Raw genomic sequence first — 8,300 nt, 5'->3', positions numbered from 1 at the left:
TGTGTGTGTATCTGAAGGGAAAAGGAACATCTCTGAAGTTCATGTATATAACTAGACAGTGTCTTTTTGAGTTATGATGTGCCATTTTTTTGGGTTCTTTTGTGGTAGAGCAAAAAAATATTGTACTGTCAATACCATATTTTTGAAAAAGTAACCTATTAAAGAAATAAGAATAAGATAATTATTTCACTGAAGTTGTTAAGTGTTGGCATTCCACTCTATACATCCCTGTTCTGGTCTTAAGAAATGCGGAGTTGTAGAATTGGTTGAGTTGATATTGGTAATCTTTTTATTTACAACCATGATTTATAAATACTAACCTCCACCTGATTTTAAATGCAATTTCTTTTTCTGATTATTTATATACGTAATTCTTGAGGTAACTTATTTATAAATCAGAAACTACAAATCTCTAATTTAGTGTCTGGATTTACAGATCCCTGACTCTTCATTAACTTCTTGATTTATAAACAATGGACCCAAAGTCCCAGTTGATAGATGCAAAAATCTTCTGCTAGATTTATGCACCGTAACCAAGAGCCCTGCTCTAAATCATTGTCGCGTTTGCAAATGTTCCCATTAGTTAGTGCTTTGGCTGTCTGATTTGAAAACACCTTCTCTCTGTACTATTTAATTCTGACTTATCTTTTAAATATATGGCACGTTCTGATAATTTGTTACCACTAAGTGCTGATTTATAAGGGCATTATAATAAATTTTATAACATAAATTTTAAAGGCTTTGAATTAGGTATACCAGATTTTTGAGAGCTTCAGGGCTGAAAAACAATTCTCAGAAGCAAGAAGTACATTTTACAACCAAATCCTACAAAACAAAACATGGAGTGCTGGCCATAAGAATGTTTGCCTTTTCTTCCTATATTGTCTCCCCAGCCCCTGTGTTAAGACTTTCCTTTTTATTTTTTTTATTTTTATTATAATAATATTTTTTTATTATATTATGTTAGTCACCATACAGTACATCCCTGGTTTCTGATGTAAAGCTCGATGATTCATTAGTTCCGTATAACACCCAGTGCACCATGCAATACGTGCCCTCCTTACTACCCATCACTAGTCTATCCCATTCCCCCACCCGCCTCCCCTCTGAAGCCCTCAGTTTGTTTCTCAGAGTCCATAGCTTCCTTTTTAAACAAGAGTGTGCAGTTGTTGGCTGGACCTAAGGAGACTTCTAAGGGCAGAGAATATTAGTGTTTGATCTGAACAGATTGTTATGATTACTGGGTACTAAACCGCTGGTTGAATTTTGGGGGGCCTGCATTCTTTTATCTTGGTTCTCTCTTTTGTCTGCTTTTTGTCTGCTGGGGACACACTGGTGCATATTTGGACTTAAATCCCTGCTTGGGGAGCTCAGAACACTGGCTGGGCAGCCTGCTCATTACATATCTGTTGAATTTATTTATTGTTTCCCTGGCTAAGGGCAGAGGAATTTATGTTTATCAGTTTTATGCCTTTGCTTACTGGTGACTGAACTAGTGGCCACTGTCTGAGAGAACTGCTCCTATGGGGGATGAGGACAAGGCCTGAGAGCACTGAGTAAGGATTAGCATTTTAGAGTGACGCTATTCTCAGAAGTGTTATGCACAATGAAGGAAATAGGTTCATGTGGTTTACCTTTGTACTTTTCTCCTCGAGGAGGTGGGGTGCGATATATATTGTTGCATGATATCTTTACTGAATAGGTTTTATCTTACCGAATTTCTAAGTGTCTAAAGTGGGCAGTCAAAGGCATAGATTTTCTTTTGGAAGAACTACCAAACAATAGGCAGAAATTTTTACCCCGTGTTCTCTACATTGCCCTGAGATTCATAGGAATCTGGGAGATTTTTGGCAAGGAAAAATGGTGGGTCAACAATTTACAATAGAGCAGCTGGATTTGACCATAAAACTTTTTTTCATAAAACATTTTTTAACAACACAATTTTAGAATAAAGTAGTCCATTTGTGTTTTTGTTTGTTTTTAGAGAGAGAGAGCGTTGAGGGAAGAGGCAGAGGGAGAGGGAGAGAGAGAATCTTTTTTTTATGACTCATGGGAATATGATTTAATCAAAACACAGCCACATAAATACACTATACAACATTGTAAGATAATTGTAGGATAAAATGGAAAACAAGTCCCCTACTGATTATAGTATATTGCCCCTTAAGCCAGGTGTCCAAATGGTAATTTGAACCCCCCTTTTTTATTTTAGTTTCAGAGGTAGATTTAGTGATTCATCAGTTGCATACAGCAACACCCAGTGCTTATTATGTCAGGTGCCCTCCTTAATGCCCCTCACCCAGTTACCCCATCCCCCCACCCACATCCCCTTCAGCAACCTTCAGTTAGTTTCCTAGAGTTAAGAGTCTATTATGGTTTGCCTCCCTGAGAGAGAGAGAATCTTAAGCAGGCTCCACACCCTTTGCAGAACCTAACACAGGGCTCGGTCTCACAACCCTGAGATCATGACCTGAGCCGAAATCAAGAGTTGGACACTTAACTGACTGAGCCACCCAGGTGCCCCACCATATGTTTTTTTGTAAAGACCTCCTTTGTACTGGAATTGAGCACATGGAGGAACAAAGACAATGTTCTAGACGTTCAATACATGATTTGTGTCCTCCAGGCAAATAAAGGAAGCAAGGCAAGATTCAAATGCAAAATAGTTAATAACATAAGATTTTACTGGAAGATCCAGGGCTTCAGCTGATCCCTGCAAATGACATCAATCTTTCAGGGTTTTTCTTTCTCTACCTTACATAGAGAAGATCTGATTAACAAATATTCATTGAATGCCTATTATTTGCCAGGCACTATCAAACCTGTTGGGGATTGAGTGATCAATGAAACTACAGTCAACTTCACAGAATTAAAGTCTGGAAAAGAAGCAAGAAATTTCTATAACTAATAAGGTCACATATGTTAGAAAAGTTTAAATACTGTAGAAGAGGAGAAAAGTACTTGAAGTGCCCTTTAGCCCTGTAGTACTAGTGATTTTGTGATAGATGTTTATAAATCCACAAGTAATGAATGTCATGCACATTACTGTTACTTATTCTATTTACTCCACACACAAAAAAACGACCTTTCGGGCATAGTTATCTCCCTCCTACTGTTGCAATATTTTTTGCAGAGTCATCTTATTAGACTAAGTAGTTACTGCATAGAATTAGTCATTTCAAACAAGAAAGAGAGGGAGAAATAAAAATTGAGTCATATAAGAAAGTGAAATCCAAAGCAAAAAATATCTAGGATGGATTGTATTTGTTATTTATTTCTTGCATGCAAGAAAAATAGCAGTGGTGTGTGCCCCAGTGCTATTTCAGTACTAGGCTTGATCATGATAAACAAGACTGGTCACATTGATGTTACATCTTGAAATATGAATAAATTTGTTGGAATGATCAAGGGCTGGGTTTTCTATTGCAAACAGCGTTTTAGGTACACAATAGGACCATGCAGTGAAGTTCCCAAAGATCAGAACTTGGCCAAAAAGCGTTGCTCTCTGGGGCAGATCCTGACATTGAAGATTAGCCATGTCGGTAACATCTGTGGGCTTCGTCAACGCTCTCCTGGTGGTGTTTCTTCCTCCTTCACCGAAAGGTTTGGGATTGCCTTATGCTCTGGATATTACCAACACTGTATCCTACAGTGCCTTGGGGATGCAGTTGTCATGGATTTATTCTCTCAAGCTTGGATATGTTCCAGATTTGATCCCTGTTTTGCTGCTACTACTACTAAGGAATTAATGTAATTATAATATTTAAAAACATAAGTTGGGTCCTCTCACTAGAGCAAATTTCCCAATGGCAACTTAACTGAGAAAAAAGAAATTTCTTCTTCATCTTGAAAATAGGAAAGTTCTAAGTAAAAATGAAAGAAAATGGTTTTATACCTAAAGTTCTTCTCGACTGGTCTTTAATTAAGAGCACAATTACAAATGGGCATTTAAAGTATCATTTCCTTCATATCCAATATTATCCTTCCGCCTTTTTTCTACATTCAATGCATTTATTAGACATGGGAGCTTTGAACATAATCATGCAAATAAAAGCATTGAAACATAATTGCCAAAAAAAAAAGAAAGAAACAATTCAGCAGGCAGATGACCTCTTTGAAAAAAAGAAACAATAGTAGCTAATAAAGCTGCCAAGTGGATATGAGAAATTCACTGCTTTCTGCAAATCTAAGACGAGAAAGGGCATTTTTAATTATTCATTACACTGATGCTTAGGAAAAAATAAATTAAGGGCATCTCATTTTATGAGAATTTAATTCAATTTATATGCTGTCCTTCTCTACTACCTTTCCCAGGAGGCCTGTTTGACTATAGATCTGTGTGAAAAATAGCAGCTTTCTCCTTTCCATTAGTGTTTCTTCCTACCACAGTCATCTCATATACCCCACGCCTGGGCTAGTGACATCAGACTCATTTCAATTCAGGGCCATAGCTCTCCTGATGAAAAGCAAGACAGGGTTATAAATGGAATGATGCCCACCTTTGGACACGATGCTGGTAGAACGACATGTGCTTGGGTTTGGATGTATCCTGTTCAACATTCTAGTGAGTTGAGTTAATTCATGGAAAGGATGTATATTTGTTAAATTCATGGATGATGCGAAATTGGGAGAGTCAGCCAATATGACGGATGACAGAATCAAGTGTCAAAAAGATGTTGACACATTGGAAATATGAGCTAACAGCAATATGGTGCATTTATATCTTGCAACAATACATGTGAAGTTCTTCAGTCAGGATAAAAAAATCAATGGCATATATAAACAGGTTGGGGAAACCTTGATAAGTGGTAGTTTATGTTAAAGCAACAATAATGACCACAACCACAGCACAAAAGGAACCTGAAGTTTTAGTTGACTTCAAGTTCAATTTGAGTCCCCGGTTGCAAGTCCATTGCTATGAAACTCAATTTTAGAAAATGTGATGAAGCTATATACTAAAGTTGCCTTTGGGGGATGAAATACATTCTAGAAATGCTCCAGTAGGAAGTTCCTGCATTATTTTTGATGTATGACCTTCTGGACTGCACATACCTTATTTGTGTGAGGGGAAGCCAGCAGCACTGAATATAAAATATAAGAAATTAGCAACAGAAGTCCTGATTACATCTCTCTTTTCCATTGCTTCCTCATTTACTGAAATGCCTCACTTTGCTCATCTAAAATTGGAACTAATAATACCCAGCTCCCAGGGTTTGTATAAGGATAAATTTAATAGAGAGGACAAAATTGCATTAAAACCCAAAGTACTATCCAATGAGCATTTTAAATCATGTCTTTCCGTAGGTTTATCCTTAGTAGGGACATATAAATATTTTAGCACACATAGGATAACAGCACTTGGATATTCTCAAATACTTTTGGAGGAATATAAGTTGACACAGGCAACTTGTATATATCCTTCAGATTTTTCAATGCATGTCTTTTTGATCAAGTAACTCCATTTCTCTTTATTTTTTCTGCAGAAATACCCAGACATATGCACAAAGATAAAAAGGCTCTATAAAGACTGTTTTTCCCAGCATCTTTTTTTTTTTTTGCAATAATAAAACTTTGGGAAATAACTAAAAATTCATTCATAGGGAAATGACTCAAAAGTTTGAATAAACCTTGATATGTAAGTACTACAGAATACTATGTAGTTGCTATAAAGAATAAGGTATGCTAACAAGGAAAGATGCCTATGGCAAAAGCATGTCACAAAATATATTAAAATGGATCCAATGTATGCAAAAATTAATTTCTCTGAGTGTGAAGAGTACAAATAATATGTGTGTGTGTGTGTGTGTGTGTGTGTGTGTACATACATACACTTGGGGAGACAGGCATCCAGGGATTTCTCACATTTTGCACATCTTGTATCAGCTTTTGTTTTGAACTACACTTCAAGGCTGTTTGTTGCTGTACAAACAGCCTTGAAAGATAAAAAGTGTCTCCCTCTGGGGTAGGAAACAGAGGGCAGATTTTTTTGCTATCCGGAATAAAAAAAAGATAATGTCTCCTTCAATAGTAAAGGCTGGGCAGGTTCACTGGCAGCCCCCCTTTAAAAAATTGTGGTTTCCTAAAGTCAGGGTTCCCTGTGCATTCAAATGTTACCTTTTGCTACCTCTTTGTGTATGTGTATGGGGAGGGGGAGTAGTGATGAAGTTTTCCACGGGAGGTGAGAGAGAGTAAATCCTGCAATTCCAGCCACTTCTTGAACAATTATTTGATTGGCTTTACCTATTTGTATTCAGAGTGCAGTGCTAGAAGAAATCATTGAGAAGAAGTTACAAAGAAAAGAGAGATATAACTTGGATTATTAAGAGGACAGATTTTCAGATTAACGCAGGCTCTCTTTTCCTCATTATTCTTTCTTCAAGAAAATGTTATGATCCTCATCTGGTGCTCTGAGTATGTAAAGGGCCCCCGCAAATGACCTTGGCCTTTCTCTCCTGTCTCCACACTCCCTTCATCCACATGGTTTGGCCTCTTACTCAGATCTGAGCCTCTCTTTTTTTCTCCATTGACATGTTTTTTTCTTATTTATAGGAGTGGGGGCTAAGGGCCAGGATTTAACTTGAAAATTGGGTGCAGCCTTTTGTCTAGTTGAAATAGTAAACCAAAACTTTTGACTGTGGGTCTATGGAAGCCAGAAGGCCACTCAGCCTGCTATGATTCTAAGCTCTAAGTATCTCTCCTCCAGACTACAGGATTATGGACCCTGACAGGTGACCTAAATCATCTTGTAGTACTCTGTGTGAGGTTTAGGAACAAAGCCCCATTGAACAATAAAGGATCTCTTTATTTTCTGTGCCTCTCATGTACCTTCCTTAAGAAGGTGATAGGGAAGATCTTGCTGGGCTAAGTAGGATTGAAGTAATTCTGGGTTCCTGGCCCAGAGCCACAGTTAACACCATTCCGTAACAGGACCCCAATCTTTTCTGTTTCCCAGTAAGTATTGACAGGAACATTGATGAGGACATTCTATTGGGCGAGAGAGGTTAGAGTAGAGGCCTCGTATGAAATTTCTATAAAGTATTCCATTCATATATGAATTGGGGTTTGTGGCGGATCTTCCAGGGAACCTGGTGGAATAGAAGGACCCTATTTTTACCTCATTCCATAGTTACAACTAGATAATACCCACATCAGTGTAAATGACCCAGAACACAATCTGAAGACTGGCAGAACAGTCTCTCCACAGTTAAATGTAGAGAAGAAGCTACATCGAAGATGGTAGGACAGGGGAGATGCAGTTGGGAGCTAAATGGACCCAGGGAGACTGTCAGTGGGAAGGTGGAAACCCATTAGCATGAAAAGGGGAGCCCCAAGTGCCCCAGGCATTGGGCACCCACATGAAAACCATAATTTCATGAGTTCTTAGAATCAGTGGGACTTAACACCTGGAACTTCAAAAATCATCTGGCTTGTCTATGGGAGAGCTGGGAGGACAGGAGGAAACTTGAGTCCCTGCCCTTAAAGAGATGGCACAACACACAGCCCCACAGAGCATAGAAACAGCAGTTTGAAAAATGCCTGGGGTTTAGGGGAGGGAGATTTGTTTAGTAATTTCAGAGCCTGTGCTGGAGGGCCCGGGAGGGATTGTTGGGTGACTTCTCCAAGAACAAAAGAACTGACGGGTGCCATTTCCTTCCCCCTTCCCCCAGCCTAGACACACAGACATCTGCAGGAACCAGTGCAGCGTGATACTTGTTACCTAACTTGCTAACAGCACAACCCCCTCCCCCGCCCCGCCCCCACTCTCCTTCAGACCTGCCCCCTCCAATGTGCCCTTGACTGGAGCCCAATCAAAAGAGTGCCACAACAGCAAAGGAAACAACAAAACTAAAGGACAACATACTGAATGGGAGAAGATATTTGCAAATGACATCTGATAAAGGGAGAGTGTCCAAAAGATATAAAGAGCTGACACAACTCAACACCCAAAACACAAATAATCCAATTAAAAAATGGGCAGAAGTCATGAAGAGACATTTCTCCAAAGAAGACATACAGATGGCCAACAGGCACATGAAAAGATGTTCACCATCACTCATTATCAGGGAAATGCAAATCAAAACCACACTGAGATATCACCTCACATCTGTCAGAATGGCCAAAACCAAAAACACAAGAAACAACAAGCATTGGTGAGGATGTGGAGTAAGGGGAATCCTCTTGCACTGTTGGTGGGAATGCAAACTGGTGCAGCGACTCTGGAAAACAGTATGGAGTTTCCTCAAAAAATAAAAATAAAAATAGAATTACCTTAGAATCCAGGAATTCCACTACTGGGTATT

This window comes from Ursus maritimus, assembly GCF_017311325.1.
Source record: "Ursus maritimus isolate PB19 chromosome X unlocalized genomic scaffold, ASM1731132v1 scaffold_X1, whole genome shotgun sequence".
Taxonomy (NCBI): Eukaryota; Metazoa; Chordata; class Mammalia; order Carnivora; family Ursidae; genus Ursus; species Ursus maritimus.
This window is presented reverse-complemented; position numbering follows the sequence as displayed.